Below are 24,356 nucleotides of genomic sequence, written 5' to 3'. Positions count from 1 at the left end.
CTGCCGGGCATATTGTATTTCTTTTGACAGATTAATTAGAAATTCAGCCGTGGAGGTACAAAGCAACTCGGTCATGAATATTTAAATGGCCTGACACAAAAAATCATGAAAGGGCTGGTGAACTACATGACGGACAGGGGATATTAGGCAAGTGACTCTAATCAATAATCTCTTGATCTCTTACATATTAATACACTGCCTGCTGTTATTAAGCTCCGTAATAAGGAAGGGGAGAGAAAGTTAGTGTAGCTGTGCTGTAGGCCTCCGCCAGGCCCCCAGTGATTACGCTAACTGACTGAGAAAATGCACAGAGGAGCTGGGCCTCAGCCTCTTCAATCTAAGCCAATCGTAAGGAATGGCAGCTCTGAGGAGCGCCGACTGGATAATTATTGGCGCTGACAAGGTGAGGGCGTTCGCAGGCAAATGAGCTCGGAAGCGCCCCGGTCCCCAGACCACCCAGCGCAGGGCGCGGGGCGCGGGAACACCAGCCCGCGCTGCTGTCGGCCGTGTCGGGCGGGAGCGGGGCCCACGGGGGACACGGGCCCTGCCGAGGCCGGGCCAGGGCGGCGGCCAGCGAGGGCCGGGGGGCACCCCTGCCTGTTGTCGGGGCGACATTGACACCGAGTCGACGAGATTTACTCGGGGTCCCTTGTGCGCAGCGCTGGCAACGCCAAGGCCACCAAGTGAATTAAGTAGCAGAGGCAGCTGAATATGATCTAAATTCATTACTGGATTGCTGCGGCTTTCCTCCCTCCCTCCTTCCCTCCCTCCCAGCCCAAAGCAAGCCATGGTGCTCTGCCAGTCTGGATACCCACAGCCCGCCTGGGTGCCAGTCTGGATACCCACAGCCCGCCTGGGTCCCACGCTGTGTCCAGGCAGGGAGAGCGCCCGCCAGAGCTGGAGGAAGCCAGTGTCAGGGGGACTGGCCTGCTGCCTAATCCAGACTGACCCTGGAGTGGGCCTCCTGCTGACCAACAGCTCCTGTCTTTGGGGTCTTGGAGAATATTGACCCCAAAGACCCAGGGCTGTGGTGTGTGATGGGCACAGGGCTGGTCGAGGCCCTGGGCACAGCAGGGAAATACAGGATATGGTGACCTGGGAAGCGGCACAGACCCCTGAGCTGAGAGACCCCAGGCAGGACCTGGAGGGAGGGACAGTCACCACCTGGAGCTCCCAGGCTGAGTCCAGTTCTGGGGTGGAGCTGTTGGCTAGCTGCGCTTCTCTGGAGACTTTGAATTCTAGGGAAGCCCCTGAAGAGAAGTGCTTTTCTTTAGGTAGCAGGACTGGGAAAACATGGAATTCCTATCTGATCCTAACACTGCTGTCTTGCCTTTCCCATTCTGCCACAAGGGACCACCAGAGTAGCTGGTGAGGTGATCACTCCCCCATGTGCTGTTTCTGCAGGGCGCCTTCATTTACTGGGACTGGGCTGGGTCTGTGCAGGACCTCTGTGGGTCAGGTCCCTGAATTCTCTCTGAAACTTCACCTGCCTCTGGGGAGCCAGGTTTTCTGTAGTCAGTAGGCTCTGAGAACACAGACCAAGCAGACAATTTGCATGTTTGCCTCCAAAATACTCCCTTCAGTCAGAGAAAAGCCACCCCAAATACCAAGCTTTCAATGGGACTTTGGAGTCAGACTTACCAGGACTGCGTCTTGGCCTCACTGCTTGGTCACTCCTGAATTTGCTGCTCTATTTGCTCATTCTGTAAACTAGGGATATAAACCTTATGGACATCAGAGTTGGGACTTGCCAAGCAGGAGGGGGAGGACAAAGAGGAGGGAGTGGGTGCAGGCTCAGAGGCAGGGCACACAGAGCGGTCCTGTTGCCCACCAGTCATGGCCGTTGCCATCCATCTCTTGTGTTTCTATGGCTTGAATTGCTGGCCTGCTTTGGGGGCTGTCTCCTGCAGACTTCCTTCAGGAGTCCTCCAAGTGTCTTCCTTCAACCGTTTTCCTGAAGCCCTCTATGGGGTCAAATGTGATCTCTCTATTCGTTCATTTGTAAGATCCCTATTCATTCCATGCATGTTTCTGAGGACCTACTCTGTGCAGAGGGAGTTGGTTGTTGGTCCTGGGAAGGAGGAGGTGTAAAAGAGAAGAGAGCAGAGTGGAGACCCAGACTTCAGCGTGGAGACGGGGTTCTGAGCCCTGGGGATGTCTGTGTTCCATCTCCAGTGGTTGCCATCTTGGCAACTCTCACTCCGTGCACCCAGTTCAGGAAACGCCAACTCTCATGAGTTTGGTTCACTTGAACGATCTCTCGTTCTGTTTCATTTAGTGGAAAATAACTAATTTTCATGTTTGTATCAGTGTGGTGCAGAACAGAAGATGAAATTCAGGGAAAGCAGGAAGTACCACTCAGGTCCTGTGAGGCCCCAGGAATCTGTGGGCTCCTTGGGGAAGACATTCGACTGCTCAGGTGTACCTGTCCTGTGACTCTGGAGAAGGAGACCTGTACTGGCCTGGGTGACATGAGTCTCTGGCTGTGGTCTGCTGTCTTTAGGGTTTCTTCTATTTCTCTTGGCCTCATTCTCAGGGACTCCCAGGCACATGGGGAACTCATACTTTCTGGAGGCCTGGGATCCCTGCAGCCCAGTGCAGCTCACAAGAGATTCCAAGGTTGGCTCCAATTGGAAGATTGGAGGCAAAAGAAGTACCCGAGCCCCATTGTGGCCACAGTGTGACACTTCCAAGCCATAAAAGCTTCAACACTACCACTGAACCACCTCCTTGGTGGGTACAATAGCATTCTCCACTAAAGTTTGCCATGACCACCAAGGGACAAAAGTGTTTGACAAGCACCTCGTGGTGTAAAACACTGTCTGTTGAGTGATGCCCACCATCACAAAGGCTCCCCTGGGCTCACTGGATCTTAGCTGGCTTAGTGTTTAGTTCCACCTTGATCCAGTACATGGCTGGTGCCTGAACATAGACTGATACCTACTCGCTGGGCTTCTGTGACCTCTTGGTGCCTGCCTGAGGCACAGGGCACTGTGACCACATGAAGCCTGGGCACTTGGCACTATGTGCCCCACCTAGTAGGTCTTGGTAGGACTGGCCTCCATCTGTGGGTAAGCCCAACCTCCTTGGCTGCATACAGGACTCAGAACAGCCACTCTCGTGGCTGGGGCTCAAAAAGAGAGTCGATAATTAGAAATAAAGAAAAGCAATCAGAGGATGACTGTCAAATGGTCAAGAGCAAAAGTTGGAAGTGTATGCTTCTACTCATGGTAGTAGTGCTGTCATGCGTAGTACCACGTCGTCATGGTAACGATGACAGCAACCTTTTCTACTCTAAGTCTGGTTTAACAAAATGTTAGTAGAAGGTGTAGTTCTGGAAATGGATTCTGTTACGTCCCTCTCTTTATTGCCAAATTATAATGAAGTGCAAGCCAAGAAGCAAATTTATTGCAAATTGTATAAAAGATTTGGGGCCAAAATGAAGCTGTTAAAAACCACATCTGTAAAACTGGTGTAATTACTATGGGTGGGTAAAGATCTGGCAAGGATTATTTTCTTAAATAAGGCGTAAAGGAGAACAGATGTGCTGCAATGGACACTTTTTTCCCCATTTTCACAAATTATGTGAAAAGAGAAAAATTGATCTGATCTATAGGATTATCCTATATCCTATCCACTGTAACAGTGAAGCTAGGACTTCAGAAAACCGCCTTATTTTCATCTTCATAAAGGAATATGATGGGAAGGAATTGGGTGAATGTTGCTTTGTAGCAAAGCAACCTCCACAGGGGGAACGAGAAGGTTGGGGATGAAGGAGCTGCAGAGATCACAAGGTCTACAGAAGATTTGACCATGGGAAGGGAGGTGACAATGATCTCTTAGTAGAAAACCACGAACACAAAGGAGGTATATCAGTACGTCAGGATCAAAATGGAATGAGAAAAATGGCCCAAGACAAAGACAGTCAGTTTAAGTCTGGAAATAATTACTACGAAGTGAAGACAACTGAATTCCATATTACCTTGGTCAGTGTCTGCAAAGGCAGTTGGAGGAGATATTTGGGTTGGGTTTACTTTTTGGAGCTTAGCAACATAAATTTGTTGTCACTGATCTATTAAATACAATGGACACATGTTGGCAAGGAAGATTCCACCCAGACCTGGAACTTATTAAGGGAGAGCCTATGAAATAATCGTCTAAACGGGCCCTCTGCACAATTTTAATATCCCATGACAACACTCAATTGTCAAATTCAGCTAGAGTGTCCAGGATGCTATGAAAATTAAGCCAGAAATTCCCAGATTTACTCTAGTTTCTTTTTTTTCCCTCCTTCAGTTAGAAACAGGAAATGCCAGTAAGCTGTGAGAATCTAAGCAAGAAATAAGAAACTAGGAAGAAAAAAGGGATGGTCTAGCATTTTATGAGATTTCTGCCATTAAATCTATAATGAATGTCTTTCACCTACCCTCGATAAAGAGGCAATGTGGGATTTTAATTGGACTTTCGGCTTTTCTTCATTTGATTTAAACCAAGGTAGAATTTCAAACAATAACAGTGGAACACCTGGTTAACACGTTAGATGATATGTACATACAGTTGTAAATTGTGGCTTTAATAGTTGCGCTCTGGGGAATTTAAAAGGGTCTCATTGTTCTGTTTGGCAGATATTAAAAAAAATCATGAACTATTTGGGCTTTAAGATCTGCGCACATGACCCCAGCACGGCTCGGTGCATGAAATTTAATCACTTGACCCCACTCTGGCCAGTTGATACCAGGAGACTCGTGGTCACACGCTGGACTTTTCAAATCCCACAAAGTTTACCAAAATCCTTTAATTCCATATTTCTAGGGAAGCAGGGAAGATTTTTTTCTGTCTCAGCGTGAAGGGGAAGCTTGGCCTGTGTGTACACAAGAGTGTGTACAGTCACGTAAGCTTACATTTGCACGCTCTCCATTGTGCTTTGGTGCAAATTTAAGAAAGCTGATTATAAATGTCTTAGCTGAGCGGTCCTCCCCTTTTTGAAAACAAACGTGAGTCCCCCAGGCAGGCTCCAGTCTAATTCCGTTTACTTGCTGGTTTGCTTTTCCACAGTCCTCTTTCCTCATCAGCAGGGGGCTGGCCCTGCCTGGAAGCCTGAGGGGGTTACCCCATATTTTAAAGTGACAGTTTGCAAAATGCCTGTGTGACTTTTGCCCTTCCCTTCCAGCTGTGTCCCCACCACCGCCCCTGCCTCCCGACCCTCGGGGCACATATTTAAAACAAACACCTTGGTCTTACTGTTTCCCTCTGACTGGACCCAGCAACTTTATGGAAACTGCCCAGAGGGATGGCCCTGGTAGGGACCCTCTCTTTTGCCCCCTCCTACAAGCTCCATCCCACCCATAGGGCCCCTGCTATGGCCCAGCCTGGAGACCACATGGGCTACCTTGAGCCCTTCCTGAGTAGGATCTTGCTGCCTGTAGCTCAGGATACCACAAGGAGGAGAGGGAGAAGGAGCAAGAATGACATTAGAGAAGAAGAAACATGCTGTCTTGTTCGGCCCTTATTTTAGCACAAGCAAACTGAGAATTCAGGTCTTGCCTGGAAGACATGGAGCTAGGCACAGACTCCAGGTTCTCATTCTGTGACCTGCTCAGTATGCTGTGATATGTGCACAGAAGTCACACCCTGCCACCCCACTCTGCGGACAACATCCTGCAGGTACCCAGGACCAGGTTCTGACTTTCAGGTATTCCTTCTGGAAACTTCTCTGGATTCTCCTGACTTCCAGAAGAAAACCTGAGTACAAGGGGTAGACAGTCCTACTAAGGAGGGCATTCAGACATCAGCTGAGCCAGGAGCGGGGCTGATGGAGAGATCATGGAGTCCCAACTGTAGACATTTGCCATCAATTTTATGCTGACACTGCGCTCAGGCACTCACACAGCAGACACAGTGCCCTGCAGGATGCAGACACCTGTTGCCTCCCAGGCAGTAGTGCCCAGTGTGTGCTGAACGGATCTGAGTGAGCTGCCCGCTCTCCATCAGTGCCTGTGTTTGCCATATCTTTCTGCCTCACAGGAGAACATGACCACAAGCTTGCTTGGAAGGTCACAGATTCTGTCACATCCTGCTGAGACAAGGAACTCTGCGTGAAAGAGCAAGGCAGTCAGACTAGAAGGGCAACTCGCTCTGTGAGACACAGGGCTGGGGTGAGGCTTGCTCACAAAAGCCTTCATTGTGGCTGAACTGGTCACCAAAAATCAATGTGACTTGAGTGGTCACAGCAGGGAGGGCCCAGCACACCTGTGTGCCTCCCCTTGCAATTCTTCATGAGTTCCAGGGAACCACATTGTAGCCACAGTACATCCCCTCTGGCTGACATACATGGGGAGATACCATGATCTCTTCCTCTTCCCCCCCGCTCAGGCCTGCCAGCTGTAAGCCGAAGCCAGCCCTGGCCATTTCCATCTCTGTAGCACTTAAGCCATCTTAAAATACGCATTTTGTGGCTTGGAGTTTTAAGTTCTCCCTTTCACTTTGTACCTTCCATTTTGCTATGAAGAATTGACTTTAATAATGAAGCTAAGTGGACCGTATATTTCCAAGTGCTTCAAGTCAGGGGGAGACTGAACAAAGTCCTGGAGATCTTCAATGCCTAATGTCAAGGCTCCAAGTTGGGGAACTTCAGGTATCTTAATTGCTCTTTCTGAGCTTTGTTTTCCTCATCTGAAAAATGGAGCAATAATGATTCTTTTCAGGGATTGGCCAGGATTCCTTGAGTTGCATCTGAGAAGGAAATCGGTTATCTTAGGATAGCTTCCTATCCAAAGAGTTCAATAGATATTAGGCAGATGGTTCCTCCTGCAGTGGGTGCCGTGTGCAGTAGAAAGCAAATAGATAAGGACATCCGTAAGGTCAAGGGTGCACTGGGTGCTCCTTGGAGGGATGGATTTCTAGAGCCACTTAGACCTAAATTTGCCACCTGAGCATCCTCTAGCTTCTAGGATCTTCTAATTTCAGATGTACTTATAGCCTGGATTCTTTCTGAGTGATATTAGCTACAATAAGCCATGTTCTTGGCTGAAGGTGCCACATTTTCCTCCATGAAGGTGTCCATCTGGGACATCTACTGATGGGTGATTTTGGTTTCCACCAGGCAGTTGGGTATGATGTTGACATTGGCCCAGCTGCTGATACTGGAGATGTAGGCTCACGACTGTCTTCAACACAAAGTTTATGGGATGGGTGGTGATGAGTGGTGGCTGGGGCCAAGGCACAGGAAGCATTTAGGAGAACAGTTCATAGCTCAGCCTAGACAATCAGAAGGGTCAGGAAACTCATGGTGGGGGAAGTTGGTTAGGAACTAGGGTTTCAGGATGGGATGGGAAGGGATCTTAGCCATGAAGGTCTTATCTGGTAAACTAGAGAGAACCAATGCTATCTTAGGGATGGAGTGCTTCTGTGAGGGCTGTGGCTGGGAAAGCACTGTGGCATCTCCTACAAGATGCCATCGTGGTCCATAAAGCCCTTGACCAGTCAAGGGCTATAGCACTGTGAGTGGGTGGTGACCAGCCATATAACCCTATGGGAAACTGAGCACCTGTCATGGAACCTACAGTCAGGGCACAGCAAGCCAGTGCAGGTTCTTCTCTAGCTCCTGACAAGGAAGCCAACTAAGTTTTCCCAGGACAGTCCATTGTCAAAGCACTCCTTGCCTTGTCTCAGCAAAGGAAAGAACAACTCTGGGCCCATTGCCTAAGGGCAGCACGTGTGTCTTGCACAGGTGAGCTGTAGCCATTCCTGTGGAGCAGATGGGGAGAAAATATCTTTCAGTCCCCACAGGACAAGGAACACAGCATGTTTGAGTAGGACGTGTTCTTGGGTTTGGACTGTGATAAATTGTGCATCCCAGGTAGACTTTCAGTGCTTCTCCATGCCCTGCACTGGACTTCATAGGCCTCTGATGTGCTGTATATGCAGCTGTGTGCTCATAGCATATGTGTGCATGGTGCACTTGTGCAGGCGCATGAATGGATATGCATATACAGTTTTGTGTAGTGTTGTGAGGGCAAGTGCATGTGTATTGTGTATGAGTGTACACAGGTGTGACTGTATATCAACATGTGTGTGCATGCCCCTGTGTGTGACTATTTTCAGGTGTCCTGGACACTCTCTGCCAGAGCAATACCAAATACAGACTGTCCTGGGCTGGGCTGTTTTCATTCCCACTCTTTTTTTTTCTTGCATTAGCATTTACTAAGCACATCTGCAGTGTCTCACTCAGTCATGTGAGTGACTCACAGGCCTCTCCTGTTGTACCCTGACATCCCTACCTGAGATTGCCCCCATACTTCCTTCTTGCACCCACTGTGGCTCAGGACACAGCTCTGGGTGCTGCCCTCAAATTTGCCAAAGAGCCAGTTCATTCATCTGCCCACACAGAAGGTTGTGTCTTCCCTCCTGCCAGGGGGCTAGGTCAAGTTGCTAGCATCTTTCTTCAGCCCCTTTGGGTCTCCTGCTTCTCCTCCCTCTTTCCTGCAGTCTCTACTCTTCCCTGCACAGCTGGTCCCCTATGCTGTTGGTTTCTGATGGGAAAATGGCACAGTCTTCCACCCATCCTATATCTCCAGAGGGCTTGCACTGCTAACAGAGTCCAGGGGCCAATGTCACCGCATGCCATTACTTCTGCTGCCCCTCTGCTGTCTCTCTTGTCTGCAGGCCGAGGCCTTCTGCTCAGGTTCTTTGTGCTTGGGCTTCCTGGGATCTGGAATGGCCTCCATCCACATTTGCCAGGCTGCTTCCCTCAACTCTGGGCTGAGATTTTACCTCACAGGCACCCATCACTCTTGTGGCTGCTGGACCTTGTGGTGCCAGTCTGTCTGCTTCCTGTCCACCAGAAGTATGTAGAGTATGTGAGGGCAAAGGTCACATTGCCTTTCCAGGGGTTCAGGTGGCACCTGGCATGGGGTGGGTGGGTGAGCAGATGTGTGAGGCAATGAGCCATCTGGGAAAGAGACAGTGTTAGCCCATCTAATATGGAGAAGCAAAGGGAAGGTTGTCAGGATTCAGCCTCCTGCCCACAGCCAGGCTGCCCTCAGACCCACTCTGACAGCTGGGAAAGTCACCTCAGCCATGTAAAAGGGATATATGAAGCAGGGTGTTTGGTCTGGAGTTTTAATATTCTTACTTCTCATGTCATCGTGTAGACCTGTACATGACCCAACAGGATCCTGTGATCTAGAGAACTAAGCAATAGCTTCTGTCTTTCTCAATGCCATGGTCACAGCCATGCAGTTATTTTGAACAAACGCGTATACCTCAACTGCCTTGTTTTATTTCTGTTGGCCCTTGTAGCAGAAGAGTTACTGTTCAGACCTGCAAAGAAAATCTTCAATATCCCCACCACAGCAACTTGGAGCAGTTAGGGGAGCAGCCTGAGGTGCAGGCTCACAGTGAGTCACTCCAGGGCTGAGTGGCAGTCAATGAATTACACCTGCATCATTGCCTCTTCCTGTTGGCTTTTAACACATACTTACTCTACTCTGGCTCAGTTACTCTCCAGAGTGAGCCCAGGGCATTGAGCATGCCCCCACCTAATTCCTTTCCTTCTCCTACTCCATAATCTCCTTCCTCCCCTTCACCTCCTCATCCTTCTTCATCTCTTCTGTTTCCATCTGCTCCTTCTCATCATTGTCACAACAGTTCTGCTCCCCTGTACTCCTCTCCCTCCTCCTCTTCTTCCTTCTCTTTGTCCTCCCCTTTCTCCTTCCTCCTCCGCCTTTTCTTTTTCCTCTCTCTCAGATTCTTATACTAATATCTTCATGTAAATGTGGCAGTGACTTCTCACCTGGCACAGAATGGCTAGGGGAATTCTGGCAGGGAGGATGGAGCAGGCTCTTTAGTATAGAGTCCTCAGGGTCTGTGTAGACGTAGATCCCAACAGTGGTTCAGCACCACCTTGCCAGTTGTCTTTCGCTCTCTTTCTGCTCAGTCTTCTCCTGTCTGTGCTGGCTTGAAGGAGGAAAGTGATTTCCTTGTGCATCTGCCATCCTTCCAGGCCTCCCATTCTGTGGGTGCAAAGAGAAACAGGATGCACCTGAATTACTGTACAGTACAAGGGAATTTAATTAAGAATGTACACATTAGAATTTCAGTGGGATTGCCTATTTAATGTTACTTTATTAAGCCTTCTATCAAACCCTTTTTTATGTATATCAGTTGATATACAATTAATCTGTTCTCTTGTGAGAAAAAAATAGCACCGGAGGTGACTGAAAAGTGTCAGATGATAATAATTATAAGCAGCTGTTCACTTGGAGCACCTCTGGCCTACATGGGGGAAGCTGTGAGCCACCACTTCTCACAACAGCCCACCTCATTAGACTTGACCTTCCCAGCTGGGGATTTCATTTGTGTTTTTTTAATGGGTTTGTATACTGCAAATCACAACACCTTATGAAGACAGAGTCTTTGTAGCTGCAACAAAAGAGAGCACGCGGGTTTACAAAAAAGCCGCAGCTCCCACCGACTGGCGGGCAGGGTACCCGCTGCAATGCAGGTAACTTTACAGCCACTGGCTGGGGAGAGGCGCACACCCCGACGCCTTAGCTGAGATAAATGCATTTCCTTGGCTTTGAAGCACCTCTGCTCTGTGCAGCCACCAGCAGCAAAAAAGTAATTGCCGAGTCGAGTCCTGATTGCACTTCGGAGTCTGATGACAACCCACTTACAACCAGATCTCCAAACTCCAACACCTAGTCCCATGCATGGTGTCTTCCCATAGACAACCGGGACAAGCTAGCAGTGGCCTGGTACCAGTGGCAGTGCAGATTACAGATATGGATGGAGGCGCCCTTGGAAGAACATGTCTGGTTTTCTTTTTCCCTTTCCATTTATGTTTGTAATAAACTCACTCTCATACAATTAGCCTCAATTGTTTTTATATCTTCAGAGGCAATAATACAGGCAGCCTGGGGAATACAGTAGTAATCCGTATACCTGTGTTCATTTACCCAAATCACTATGGTTACAGCCGGGGCAAACTGTTTACTGTGAGGATCCGAGAGCCTCTTTCCAGCTACTAATGACCTTTCTGCTCCTCCAATAACATCAACAAACCAGGGAGGCTGTCCACACCATTAAAGACAATTGCCTCTCAAGTTACTGAGGGACTCGAGCCTTTCCTCATTTACTCTCTCTCATCCGTTGTAACTCATATGCCACTTTCTTGTCTTTAAAGAAGGGGAAAAACTGTGGATTATTGATTTGCTTCTGAACAGAAGACCAACCTAAAAGCCCCGATGAATTGTCACTCATTATTGAAATTACTGAACACTAATTAAACTGGCAGCTCAAATCCCAGCAGGCCACACTCGTCTGAAGCTGAAATTCAGACACTTGGGCAGTGGAAGAGAGAGAGCGTTAGCAACCACCAGGATTGTAATAAGCTTTGCATTAATTTCTGCTTCTTAAAGGCACACAGCCCTGTTTGCAGTGGCTCTGATGCCTACTATCCATGCTAAGGTAGAACAGCCTGCCTGGAACCTTTTCCTGGCTCCTTGTGGGGATGGGTGAGTCTGATCCATGGGAGGAGTTCTGACTGAGACTGAGCCTGGTCCCTAGTGAGGACAGAGCATGCAGCCTGGGATGTCCGTCGTGACAGCGTGTGAAAACAGTGGGCAGCCCTAGTATGAACAAGAGGCACAACTGGCACCAGGAAGTCTGGCAGGTGGGATGGCTTTGGTGTGAGGAAACTGAGTCACACTGGCTGAGAGTGGCAGTGCAGGCTTCCCAGGAGCTGAGCCATACCAAACAACATTTGGATTCATCAAGTCTGGTTCACTGTTCAGAATGTGTCCTGGCCTATTTTCACAGCCGCACAAACTTCACAGCAACCGTGAAAGACCATGGATGACCAACCCCCTTTGGCTTTGCCTGGGTGGTAGCCTCCTATTTGCTCGGCTTCAACAGGAGCCAGTTCTGGGGAAAGGTTCTGGTCCAAGACTGAATTCCAGAGTGAATGTCTCATAGTCACAGCAAAAGCAGACCTAACTAGGCTTCAAGTAGACCCTGCGTGGAGCCCTGGTATGTGTGGGCGGGAGGCGATGGTGGGAGCTTGCAACTAGGCATATCAGATAGGGTGACCGGACTGCTGCTTTCTCATAGCTTTAAGATATTTTTTTCAAAAACAGAAATCTGCAAGATTTAGTTTTATATGTAAGGACAAAAATCTGGAACTAATTTAACGATCTAGTAATCGACAAATAAACTGGGGCCCATCCATGTGGGAGAACACAATTCAACAACAAAAAAGGAGTGATCTCTTGATATGCACAACACAGTTGTTTGGGGCTATTGTTTACATTATAGTATGAGTTGACCTAATCAGACTGATTCTCCCCAAAGTTCATGAAAGAAAGTACATTGTCACCTTTTAGTGACAAGCTCACACACACCCTTTTTTTTTTTTAAAGACAGAGTCTTGCTCTGTAGTCCAGGTTGGCCTTGACCTTGCTATGTAGCCCTTGCTGGCTCCAAACTCATGTTCCTCCTGGCTGAGCCTTCTGAGTATCACCACAGCTGGCACCATCTTAACAACCTGTAATCCACCTCCTTCTGCATCTGTTGGAACCTTAGTCTTTAGCAGAGGCTGAGCAAGGCTGTCCCACTGTGTTCTCCTAGCAGAGTTTAGCACGGGGTTTGCCTGGGATGGCTGTTCTGGTGAGGGCCAGCAGGGCTGCATGGTGGTTGACTGTTACCTGGGAGTCATGTGAGGTGCTGCCTGGCTCTTCAGGAGCAACACCAACAGGGAGCTGCCCACAGCTTCTGCTGTGTCTCCCTTTCTCAGATACAGTGGACAATTCAATGACTGGACTCTGCACCCCCCACGGTGACTCAGGTGATTCCTGCTGTGCAAAGGAGGTTTGGTATTCTGGGGTTTTTCTCCCAGTGGGGCTCGCCACTCATATGAAGCAAACATGGCTATTTCAAGATCCAGGTTCCAACATGCAGAAACTTCAGACTGGGCTCTTGCAGGCCACAGGGGGGCCTGGCTGTCTGACCGTGGACACATAAGGTATGCACACCCTCATTCTTCAGTTGGTGCCTTTACTTCTCCCTTTCCCTTCATGAAATCACCCTTGTGAAACTTAATAGAGCTTTTGGCTCCTGCCCCTTGACCCTGGGGGTGGCAGGGTGGCTATGCTCACTGCATGCTACCTGGGGAGGATCGTGATGTGCACTCAACTCTGTGACTTTGTTCCAGCCAGTGATGGGGCGCTGTGTCTTTACAAGTCCTCCACCCTCCTTCCACAGATGCGTTCCTTTATTTCCTGCTTATTTGTCTGTCTCCTTAGGTGCATGATAAAGACCCTGACATGCCTCTTCTTAGGTCAATCCCAGCCTGTGTCTCCTGTTCTTTTCCAGGTTCAGCGGACACGTGTCATCACTGATCATTCTCCATCCGGCCCTGTCATGTGAGATAGCTTGCAACACTCACCCTTGAGATGTTGGTGACGGTCATAGCTACATTGACTGAATCTCCCAAAGCTCTGTATGTTCCCAATCTGAGTAATACACATCTCCACACACACACACACACACACACACACACACACACACACACACACACACACAGGCAGATATACACACACTCATTTAATCCTAAAACATTAACATATCTTTATAGAGCATTCGGATAATTTTATAGACAGAGCCATAAGGAAGTACAGTTACCTTCCTGAAGTCATATAGCCAATAGTTAAGAAAACAAATTTTTAAAAAAAGGTTGAAGAGAAAATAAACTTTGAATAGTCAAATGGGACACAAACGTCAGCGGATGTTATGATGTCTTCCATGGCGGTTGGAGTTAGCTCATAAAGATTTGTTTTTCCCAGTAGCCAAGCAATAGGAGAATAGGTAGACTCATGCTTACCTTGACCTTGTGCAAAGACACTGGTTGTTTGGGAGCGGGGTGTTTGGCGTGGTGATGTCCTTAAAGTCAGATACTTTATTTTCACACCACTATTATTTCCAAGCAGTCATGGTGTTATCCATGCATCTTCCCAAAGTGTGTCACGTGGTTGCTTGTTCACTCAATCTTCTTTTCTCTTTATTGGATGGGGAGTGATACCTTTTATTTCTAATAGTTTAATGGTAAACCTTAAAGTATTTTGATATTCATGTTATAGCAAAGACTAAATTTGATGAACAAAATCCCAGCACACCTTTATTTCATCTAGAATCATCTCCTGACTCCTATATTATTGCCTGGAGTTTATTATGGGCTTATTGATACATTTTTGTTTGGTGAGCTCAGGCTGCCATAACAAAATGGCACCAACAGGAAGTGTAAGCCTTAGGTATTTTTTTTTTCCTAGCTCTGGAGGCTGACATCCCTGATCAAAGTCAGACCGGGCTGTTGCTGGTGAGGACTCACTTCCTGTCTTATAGATGGCTACCACCTTGTGAGGTCCCAAGATTTTCTTCTGTGTGCTTGCAGAGGAAGGGAGAGTATGTTCCCATGCCTCTTCTCATGAAGCCACCGATCCCACTGGACTGGGGCCCTAACCTTCAGTCTCATTTAATTACTTCCCTAGCTGACCCGTCTCCAAGTACAGTCACACTGGTGGTGGTCAGGACTTCAACAAATGAACTTCAGGAAGACACAAGTATTAAGTCATTAATATACACCTAAAATGAATAATTTTGTTATCATTTTATTATTATGAAAATATTAATGTCAGCATTAAATTTTTCCCCAAAATATATTTATTTATTTACTTGTTTTCTTTTTCTGTTCAGCTTTCATTTTTTGATTTTTCAGTCCTTCTTTTTCCATGTTTTTCTTTCTTTCTTTTTTTCTTCTGGTTCTTTGTCTGACTGAAAATATCCTAATCTAACCTCATTCTTTAATGAGTGATACAGAATTATAGGTTCCTAATGAGTTCTCTCTGTGTGCCCCGGTGTCAGTGGAGGCTGGTGAGCAATCCGTTTGCCACCAGCCTGACTGTGGTAACTTCACAGGCCGTCTCTTTTTCCTCTGGCTGCCTCCAGCCTTCTCTCTCTAAGCATGGCTTCTTTTTTAAAAACTGATCCTGCTTGGCATTTGATTGGATGTTTAAATCTGTTTTGGTTCTGGAACATTCTCACAGCTCTCATCAGTTCTAATGCGTCACTATTATTTTATCTTTCTTCTCTCTCTGGATCTCATCAAGGATGCACATCGGGTCTTCTTTCGCTCCCCCGAACTATTTCTTATATTTTTTTTGTCTCTGATTCCATGTCGTTTTCTTGGTTCTGTCCTTGACTTAATTATTTCTCAATAGTATCTCATGAACCATGTAGGTACCCATTGAGATTCTCCATAACCTTCCATTTTCACAGTCTCGTTGGTTTCATCTTTCATATTGTTTTCATCTTGTTTTGTAGTCATCTGGTCTTTCGTCATAACTTCCTGCTCTTGGTCCATGTTTACCAGTCTTTTGTTCATCTCTCGCAGGCTCTCATGACTACTTACTTCTAAATCCTTTTTGGTTTCCTCTCTTATCTCCTGTTTGTCCCGCCTGTTGTTTTGCTCTCCTCATCTGATGAGCATACTTGGAAAACCATCCTGAGATGGTTTTCCTCTAAGACCCGAGCTATGGCACCATTACTGTGTGACAAAATGGACACTTCCTTTATCCTTCTCACATCCATGGGGAGGCCTGGCAGCCCCATCCTTATCTGCAGCTGGTATCCCTCACTTTTGGCCACTACTACACAAGGCACTGTGGAATCTCATGCACCCTTCCCAATGTGTGTGCTGACCCTGGAGGGTGAGGAAATTCACACCCCCTGAGCCTATCCTGACCAGCAGGGGATGGGGTCCTGTGCTTCGTGAGCAGCTTCCTGTCCTGGACAAGCAGATCACCTGGGAAAGGGCTCAGCCAGGTATGGTATCTGTTCCATCTTTAGACTTCCCTTCAGTTGTACCTCAGAGACCATGTGCCCTCAGGCTCCTGGTCCCCACTCAGACCAGCTCCAGAGCACATGTTAAGCTCCTCTGAGAAGAGTTTCTTGGGGAAACAGCTTTTGAGAGGCAGAAAAATCTTACAGTCTTAAGATGGGACAAAGAACTGGGTTCTCGCTGTCCCCGGTATGTCACTTAATTTAGATATTACAATTTATGAGCTTTTCTACCCACTTACCATCCCTTTGGTCCCAAGGCCAATCTGGAGATCATTCCCAGGTTAGTGAAGAGACTCAGAAGTTTGGTGACTTTACACATGTCCCTGCAGGGAAACCAGGCACATCCTGTCCCCTCCATCTCCAGCACAGCCACTTTCCCTCTCCTCTCCAACAAAAGAAGATCTAAACTCCATGTCCAGGAGTGAAACAATATCAAAACACATGGTGTCTTCCCACAGAGGACATTGGTCTGCCTGGGAAGAAAGGTCTGGTGTATAAAGAGAGAGATCACAAAGCTCACATAAGTATGAAACAAATGCTTGTGAACAGAGATTCTGGTTGCTGGAGAGATACCTGGGCACTGGTTGCTGGCTCAAAAGTTATACCGGAAGTACTCACAGACTGTTCTGAGTGCTTCCTGCAGGTCTTGGGTGCTTCACAGAATCTGAAGCTCTTGTCTGCCTTCCTTCTGAATGAGGGTAGCTGTTGGAAGGCAACCTGGTGAAATAAGCAGAGGTAGGCACAAAACTGACCTAGAGATTTTTAAAGGTAGAGTTTTAATGCCCTGTATGGTGGCTCATGTTTGTAATCCTAGCTACTCAGGAGGCAGAGATCCAGATGAGAGCAGTTCAAGTTCAGCCCAACAAAAAGTTCTGGAATAGCATCTCATCCAATGGCTGTGTGCGTGGCACACGCCTGTCACCCCAGCTATGTGGAAAGTGTAAACAGGAGGATCGCTGTGAAGGCTGGCCTGGGCATAAAGGTGAGAGAGACCCTATGTGAAAAAAACTAAAGCAAAAAGGTTGGAGGTGTGGCTCCATGGTAGAGCACCTGCCTTGCAAGTGTGAGGCCCTGAGTTCAAGCTGCAGTACTGAAAAAAAATTGAATTTTGGAATTAAGATAAAATGCAGCTCTGGGGTCATTCTGAGCAGTGTTGATGGCAGCCTGGAAAGGCAGGTACTGGGGCACATGAGAGAGACTGAAGGCCTCAGTGTGGTCTGGAGCTGTGGACTCCCAGGAAGCTCAGCTCCTCAGAGGAGTTCAGGGCACAGCCTGGGCCAGGGCACCAAGGGGCTAAACCAGTTAGCAAAGGGCTCTGACTGGAAACCTGGTCCAGCCTCTTGCAGACTGGTTGTAGGCTGCACCCTTCTTGGAGCAGGACTTGGTGAGTGCAAAACTGTTTGGAGACCTGCCTAGGTGGCACACCTGGCTACCCATGGCATTTTCCTCTCTGCCTAGGACTAGCCCTGGGACATAGTTTTGACCCAATCCCTCAGCAGTGGCTACCTGTGGTTGGAGCCTGTGTCCTTTGAGTGGCTTCTCAGTTTCTATAGCTGCTGGTGGCTGCTCTTTAATGTGAGAAGAAAAGCCAGCCTGGAAAGACAGCAAGGGAAGACGAATCACTCATTCTGGGGAAGAATCAGAGACCTTTCTGGAGAAAAGAGAGAAAGTGAGGGATTACTATGGGTCCGAAGACACCTGAAGATTGTAAAAAGCAGCACTAAAATTTTCCCAGGTTCTTTAGTGAGGGGGCACCCTGATCCCACAGAAGGCCGAGAACACACCTAGAACCTGGTCAGATGATGGCTGTCACTGGTGCTGCTGAATTGCATAAGGAAGGACACTTCTTCATGCACCTGTCACCCCAACCCCTGAGGAAGGAATGGAAGAAGAATGGGTCCTGGGATGTTTGGAGCCCAGGGAAGTACATAACAGACAACTCAACCCATGGAATCTTTAGCAAGCCCCAGGCAAGGGCTGCCTTCTGGTGACCTGCAGTGCCTGCGGTGCCCCTTGGTCCCTCCTCCACACAGGCCCCATGAGGCAATCACTAATACCTCCACTTCCAGGCAGAGCTGCAGCTCTGAGCAGCTGCCCACCTTGGTCAAGGTCATGTGGCTGTGGCAGGACTGTGCATGGAACCTAGCAAGCTGCTTCTTTGGGTCACAGGAGCTGGCCATGATTTACCACCCTGGGGCTGTCCTCTAGCGAATCCTATCCCCTGCTTTAATCTGTATCTGTTCTCATCCTGGTCTTCATTAGTCGGGCAAAATTTTGAATTAGAGAGAGAACTACAACCTTTTTTCCACAAGGACTCACAGACCAAAACTCTCTGCACAACACCCTCTGGATATACTTAAGCAATTAGAACTGCAGACTTGAACCTTGAAAATTTGGTTTCTTAAGACATGAGCAGGTAGGGATTTTAAAAGAGCTTTGGCTCGCTGGAATTCAGGTGGCTGTGTGGCCAGTTTCTCATTACCAACAGCATTCCTTTGTGCTGACATCCTGAAGGCTTATACTTTGGTCTCTCACTAAAGACTGAGACAGATGTAGCCTGAGCAGTGGTCAGTCCAGAACTGCTCAAGATGTCAAAAGCCTTCACAGGCAGATTCTGACCAGGACCCCAGAGGACTCCGTTCTGATCTGTTACTTCCTCTGCATCGTTATCAGAAAGAAGCCCCTGCATTCCCTGACTGCTGGCACAAGGGCGCCCGCAGGTCTCTGGGCCTGAGCTCTCTGTGCTGTGTCCAGAGAATAGGGCTCCTTCCTTCTCTAAGTCAGGACTGAATGAGGCCATGGTTAAGCCGGAAAGCAAGGGCTCACAACTACAGCCAGCATTGTCCAATAAAAAGATGTGGTGAAGCTGGGTGTGGCGGCCACGCCTGTAATCTCAGCACTCAGAGGCTATGGCAGGAGGGTCACAAGTGTGAGGCCAGCCTGGGATACAGAACAAGACCCTGTCTCAAAAAAACTCATGATGATGTAAGCCACTCATGTAATTTTTTCCTCAGTATTGGGGTTTGAACTCAGGGTCTTCCACTTCCTACATAGGTTCTAGCAAGTACTGCTTGAGCCTCCCCCCCCCCAGTCTTTTGCTTTGGTTATGATTTTTTGAGATAGATCTTCAATGTTTATGCCCATGTCACCCTGGACTGCAATCCTCCTATTTACATACTTCTGCACCAGGCCTCTGGTTAAGATGAGGTCTCCTGAACCTTTTGACTGGGCTAGGCTTGAATTTTGGTCCTTTTGATTTCCAACTCCCAAGAAGCTAGGACCCCAGTTGTGTGTCACCACACCTGGCATACTTTCATATTTTTAAGTCGCTAAAAAGGATAAAAGAATCAGGCACAATTAAATTTATACTTATTTCTTCCAATGTAGGCTAATTTTATTATCATGTCAAAATGTAATCAATATAAAACTTATTAATGAGTGGTTTTCCCTTGATTCCACATGAGGTCTTTGGAGGCTGGTGCATATTTTATGCTCACACCACCTCTCCCTTAGCCAGCCTCAGTAAAGCGCACAGCAGGGACGCTCCCATCTCGTGCTGAGTGGCTCTGGATGAGGCTATTGTTACAAAGCTCCCCGTATGCTGGTGTTTTTCAGAGCTGCTCCCTGCACTCTTGACTTCCCAGGCAGAGTTGCGCACAGGTGTTGTCTGGCCTATGCCCAGAAGTACACTCACCTTTCCCACAGATCGATGATTTACACTTGCGTGTCACAGAGGCAAATTCATAAGATTGCTAAATTTTCATCTTTTCAATGTGGGCAAATACATCCACGTCTACCAGGCCACCGTGCACCTGTTAATTTTGCCCAGGACGCATGCCCTGCACATACTTCAAGGACTTGTGACTGAGGAAGCCAGGCAGGAGAGTGATCAGTGGCTACATTGCCATCACATTTCTGGCCACTGGACTCCATCCTGACAGTGGAAACTTGACTCATTCACAAATGTTAACCAGGCATTCTCTGCAGGCCAGGTGTGCCGAGAAGAGGCTGGCACACAATAGCAGGTACCTGATGAAGTCTCTCTACTCCACACAGCACCTGGCCTGGTCAGGAAGAAGGCAAGCCAGAGTGCTTCTTCCTTGGAGAAGCCTGCTTGTATAGGAATGTTCTACTATGACAGAGGTTTGGCCAGAGCTGCCATAGAGCACTGTGTACACTGAGGGCAAGGTGTCCCTTCTAGGTGACATGCCTTTGAACTAGGGCCCAGCTGGGGGAGCAGGTGCAGGGCAGATCCTGACCTGAAACTTCCTGGCACCCCATTCCCCACTCAAGCCCTCTTAGTCAATTCTCCTGGGCCAGCTCCCTACTTCTGAGCAGGGCAGGGTGGAGGCTTAGCCTGGAGTACACCACTTCTGTCCCCGGGACTGGGTTCCAGATCTGGGCTATACTTTCCCTGCCCAGGACATAGGTCGCAGTGACCCTGCCCAGGCAGGGAGATCACTGGCTTCCTGTCCAGTGTGGCTGGCTCACAGAGAGGAAGGAGGGAGCCCTTTGTCAGGCCCAGACAAATATGCTAATACCTCCTGCTTCTCTCCTGCTTCTCCTTGGCTCCTTGCTAGAGAGTCTTGGATGGTCACCAGACAGACACTCTCGGTCACACAGATAGGCGAGTTTTACTTCAACTATGTGCCCAGTCCTTACAGCACAATCTGCTCTCCCTAGTGTCGTGATGAGGTGTCCTTGGGTGCCAAATATGCATTGCTGGGCCATGCTTGCGCCAAGACTCAGAGCTCAGAGTCGCAACACCCGTGTCTGGTCACACACAGGATCCAATAATAACTGCTTCTATGAAAGCACACCACAGGCTTAGAACACCTTGCATTTGGCTCCAGGGGGTGCTCACCTGACCTCCAGCTTCCAGAATGAAGTTCTTGATTCTACTCTGTGTCTCTCAGGCCTCTTGGAACGTTTGTTAGGATGGACACTGGCTTCGATGTCAGAGCCCCCCCGACTGCTGGGTAGTGTTGCCATTCTGACTGGAAAGGAATTTTCGGGACCCCCATTAGGTGCCTTCTGAATTCACACATAGCAGGTTTTCTGTGGGTGTCTTCAATCTGCTACAATGTCGATTCTTCCATCTCTTCTTCTGCAGAAAGAGCAGGATCTGTGAACTGAATGCGAGAAAGGAAAGGTGAAGTTGGGGATGGCTCGGCTACTGTGCCCACCTTTCAGTAAGAATTCTCTCTGACCATCTGGGCAAATGTGCCACCAATGAAGTCACTGGGCATTTTGCCCAAGGAACAGCAGCACCTTTGGTTACCATTAAACCCCAGGTGGGCCTGATGGGTGATGTGACTGAGCTTGAGGACTTCAGCGGAAGCACTGGTTGACCGATGGAAGCAGCTCTCCCCTAGCAAGCAATGTACAGACTGAAAAATGGTTATTTTTCTCCCAGTAAAAATCCCCACATTTGACAAATAAAGGTTTGAATTGTGCTGAAGTTCCAAAAGCAAGACAAAAGACCATAAAATGGGAATCATGCCTTTCATCCTAACGACAAATGAGATTGCTATGTGTGGGAGGAGAAGGTGTTGGGCAGTTGGGGCTAGGGTGGGGCTCACAGGTCCTGGCCCCTCCTGCTGGAGTGAAATGGAGGGACACTGCTGCAGGAACCAGCCCCTGCATGGCAGTTCCCATGCCAGAGGGAGCCCTTTCTGCACACCCTGGAGTCCTCCTTGCTTCTTATTCTGGTAACTGCTCCTTAAAAACGAAAACTCAAGAAAAGGCCGTAGAGTGCAGACATTTGGGGAAGCACCTAGGGACCAGTCAAACAGGGTTCAGATTCTCTGAAAAGTGAAATTAGCACCCAGGGAATAAAAGTCCGAGAGACAGAGAGAGAGACAGAGAGAGAGAGATGCTGAATGGGAGAGTGAGAGAGAGAACAGTGTCCTTCTGAGGAACTCTGTTGCATAAGGTGATGAAGCAGAAATCAGGGAAGAAAATGGTGATTGTGACAGTAATCCATCTGCCCTCCGCCCTCTGCCCTCCGCCCTCCATCCAATTTGGAATCTGCTTCTTTTAATGTTTCTTCCTCAATTTTCTGCAGCAAGTGGATTCCGATTCAAGAGGGGAACACACAAACCAAGAAACAGCTCCTTTCTCCCTTACTGGGGTCTGAGTATTGTGACATACAGGTTTTCATAACATGCATGAACTGTGCCTCTAGAAAAGGTGTGATCTACCTTTAATGTGAAATTTTTTGACAAAATGCTGATGTCCTCCATCCCCTGAAAAGAAGCATGAGGGCCTGCAGAGAACAGCACAGCTCCAAGGAATGAAAAGACATCCTCTTAAAAGTGATTCTTCCAGCAAAATGGAACCACCAAAGCCTCGCTCCGCCACGCCAAGCGTGTTCTCTGGCTTGCTTTGGCAGGGTCCACTTTCATTCCCGTTGTTGACTCTCAGGCTTTGCTGTGCTCTGAAAATCAACAAACACTGTGCCAGGAAGCATGCGCTCATTTTATCAAATGGTACCCGGCTTGGTAATGGCCTCCCCAGATAATTCGAGCTGATCTGTGGTGATGACCAGGGGGACAGCAATGATTGTCATGTTAGTAAAAAAAATCAAAACAATCATGTTACGTCAGTTCTACCATTAAAAGACTTGCTTCTCTGCAAATTTTTGCACTCAGTAATTAATACTCTGGGGCTTGTGGTTTCCAAGCCAGCTCTCAAGACACAGAGATGCCACTCACCTGATAATTATTTCAGGAAACCATGCACGAATGAATGTGATTGACAAATGCAGGATTGCTGTAATTGCCTCAAGCGGAGTCGGTGAGAAAAGGAGAAAGAAAGGGGAGTTAACTAGTTGTGTGCTTACCTTTCAGATGGGAAGGGCAGCAGCAGGGAGAACTTGGCATTGAAGACACCTGCCGGCTGTACTGATCAGTGAGCTGGAGGCTGACTGCATTGGGCAGTGTCCTGCCTCACGTCCAGAGTTGGGCAGTGACCAGGGTTGGGATCTGGGAAGGAAGCATGCAGCTGTCCTGCTGCTGCTGGTGTGTGGTCAGCTTGTGCTCAAAGCTGAGTGCTTCTGGGAAATCCTGAAGAGCTTAGTTTTAAAGGTTGGGTGGTGGAGACTCCGCGTGTTCTGCAGGATCCAGGCATCCTTTGTGCCCATGCCCGATTTTGCTTGGCTGTGGGTTCCTTCTTCTTGTTCAGCAAGCATGCTGAGGAAGCACAGATGGGGCTTCATGGAGAAACCCCAGCTCTCGGTTTGCACTGCAAGTTTCACAATTATGTGTGCAAACACACTGCACTGTTGCCATGTGATGCTTCTCAAAATGGTGTGAAACTAGGCACATTTCACACACTTGGCGTTCTCCTTTTCTTTGCATTGCTGACTGTTAACACTGTGCTCACTGTCTGGAATCCTGGCTGTCCCACACGCTGGGCAGGTGGCAGTGCCCAACTCTGGACCAAGAATTGCACAGAGGCAGCCCTGCCAGCGAGCCCCAGTCAGTCAGCTTGCTCTTCAAACCTCAATGTGCACATCCACGAAATAAGAATAGCCCTTGATTGCACGGCATGGATAAACGAAATAACACACTTGAAGCATGACTCAGAGCACTGACAGTAAGCATTTGCTTATGTGGGAGTGAAAATCCTACTGATTAAATACAGTAGTGAGGCTCGGTGGCTGGTTGTGCTGTGACTTAGGTAACAATCGAATCTCAGAGTTGAAGTACTACATTAAGCATATGGTTTAATGTGCTTTAGAAAGTGGAGAAAAAAAAGCTTCAGAGTTGGTGGGTCAAACTGATCTTCTTAGGGCCAAAGTGACCTACTCCTGACATTCAAGAATAGTAAGTGCTCAAAAATCTGTAGAGAAGAAAAAAGGCTCATCTGTAAATTGACCACCGAGAGATACCCACCACGACTACCTCAGTTGAAGTCTTTCAACTTTTCAACCACGTAGAACTTTTTAACATTCTTTGGGTTTTTTGCTGTTGTTTTGTTTGTTTTCCACTTCACTTAGTATTTGAAAAGACTGACTACTATTGCACCCCTTGGATAGATGGCACTTTGTGCTCATGTGAAGAGAGCTTTGTATATAATGCACACCCTGCCCTTGGGATCACCTCTTTCCATCCTTGGGTTTCCTCACAACCTGAGCTAAACTACAGCAGCACTTTCAGGCTCTTGGAACGCCCTGTTAAGTGTCCACTCAAGTTCGTGGTGATTTACATTTTCCCCAGTACCCACTGGCCACAGGGGATATTACCCTTAGTGTTTTCCTAACATCAGCCTTAGAAAATTGTATCTTAGAATTTGTTCACATTTACATTTTTTTGATATCCAGTTGAGGATGGGCATTTTCCCTCTTGCTTATTAGTTACCTGTGTTTTCTTTTTTAGTGAATTATTTATGTACTTTGCCCACTTATTGAGTGGAATATTCAGATTTTCTTGCTGATCTGTAACTGCCTTTTTTGCACA

General features: G+C 47.9%; 1 long non-coding RNA gene across 3 annotated transcripts; it reads right to left on the bottom strand.

Moving 5' to 3' along the window:
• Positions 1 to 577: 577 nt before the first annotated feature.
• Positions 578 to 23,402, bottom strand: LOC141424730 (uncharacterized). 3 transcript variants are annotated; one of them, XR_012449590.1, is made up of 6 exons: positions 22,739 to 23,402; positions 20,759 to 21,026; positions 17,401 to 17,487; positions 16,513 to 16,611; positions 16,134 to 16,217; positions 578 to 10,013 (listed from the first exon to the last, which is right to left on the bottom strand). It is a non-coding gene; the product is annotated as an uncharacterized lncRNA (long non-coding RNA). The 3 variants fall into 3 exon arrangements; XR_012449589.1 differs by lacking the exon at positions 16,134 to 16,217 and having other exon boundaries at positions 17,401 to 17,545; XR_012449588.1 differs by lacking the exon at positions 16,134 to 16,217.
• Positions 23,403 to 24,356: the final 954 nt, after the last annotated feature.

This window comes from Castor canadensis, chromosome 7 (assembly GCF_047511655.1).
Source record: "Castor canadensis chromosome 7, mCasCan1.hap1v2, whole genome shotgun sequence".
Classification (NCBI taxonomy): Eukaryota; Metazoa; Chordata; class Mammalia; order Rodentia; family Castoridae; genus Castor; species Castor canadensis.
This window is presented reverse-complemented; position numbering and strand designations above follow the sequence as displayed.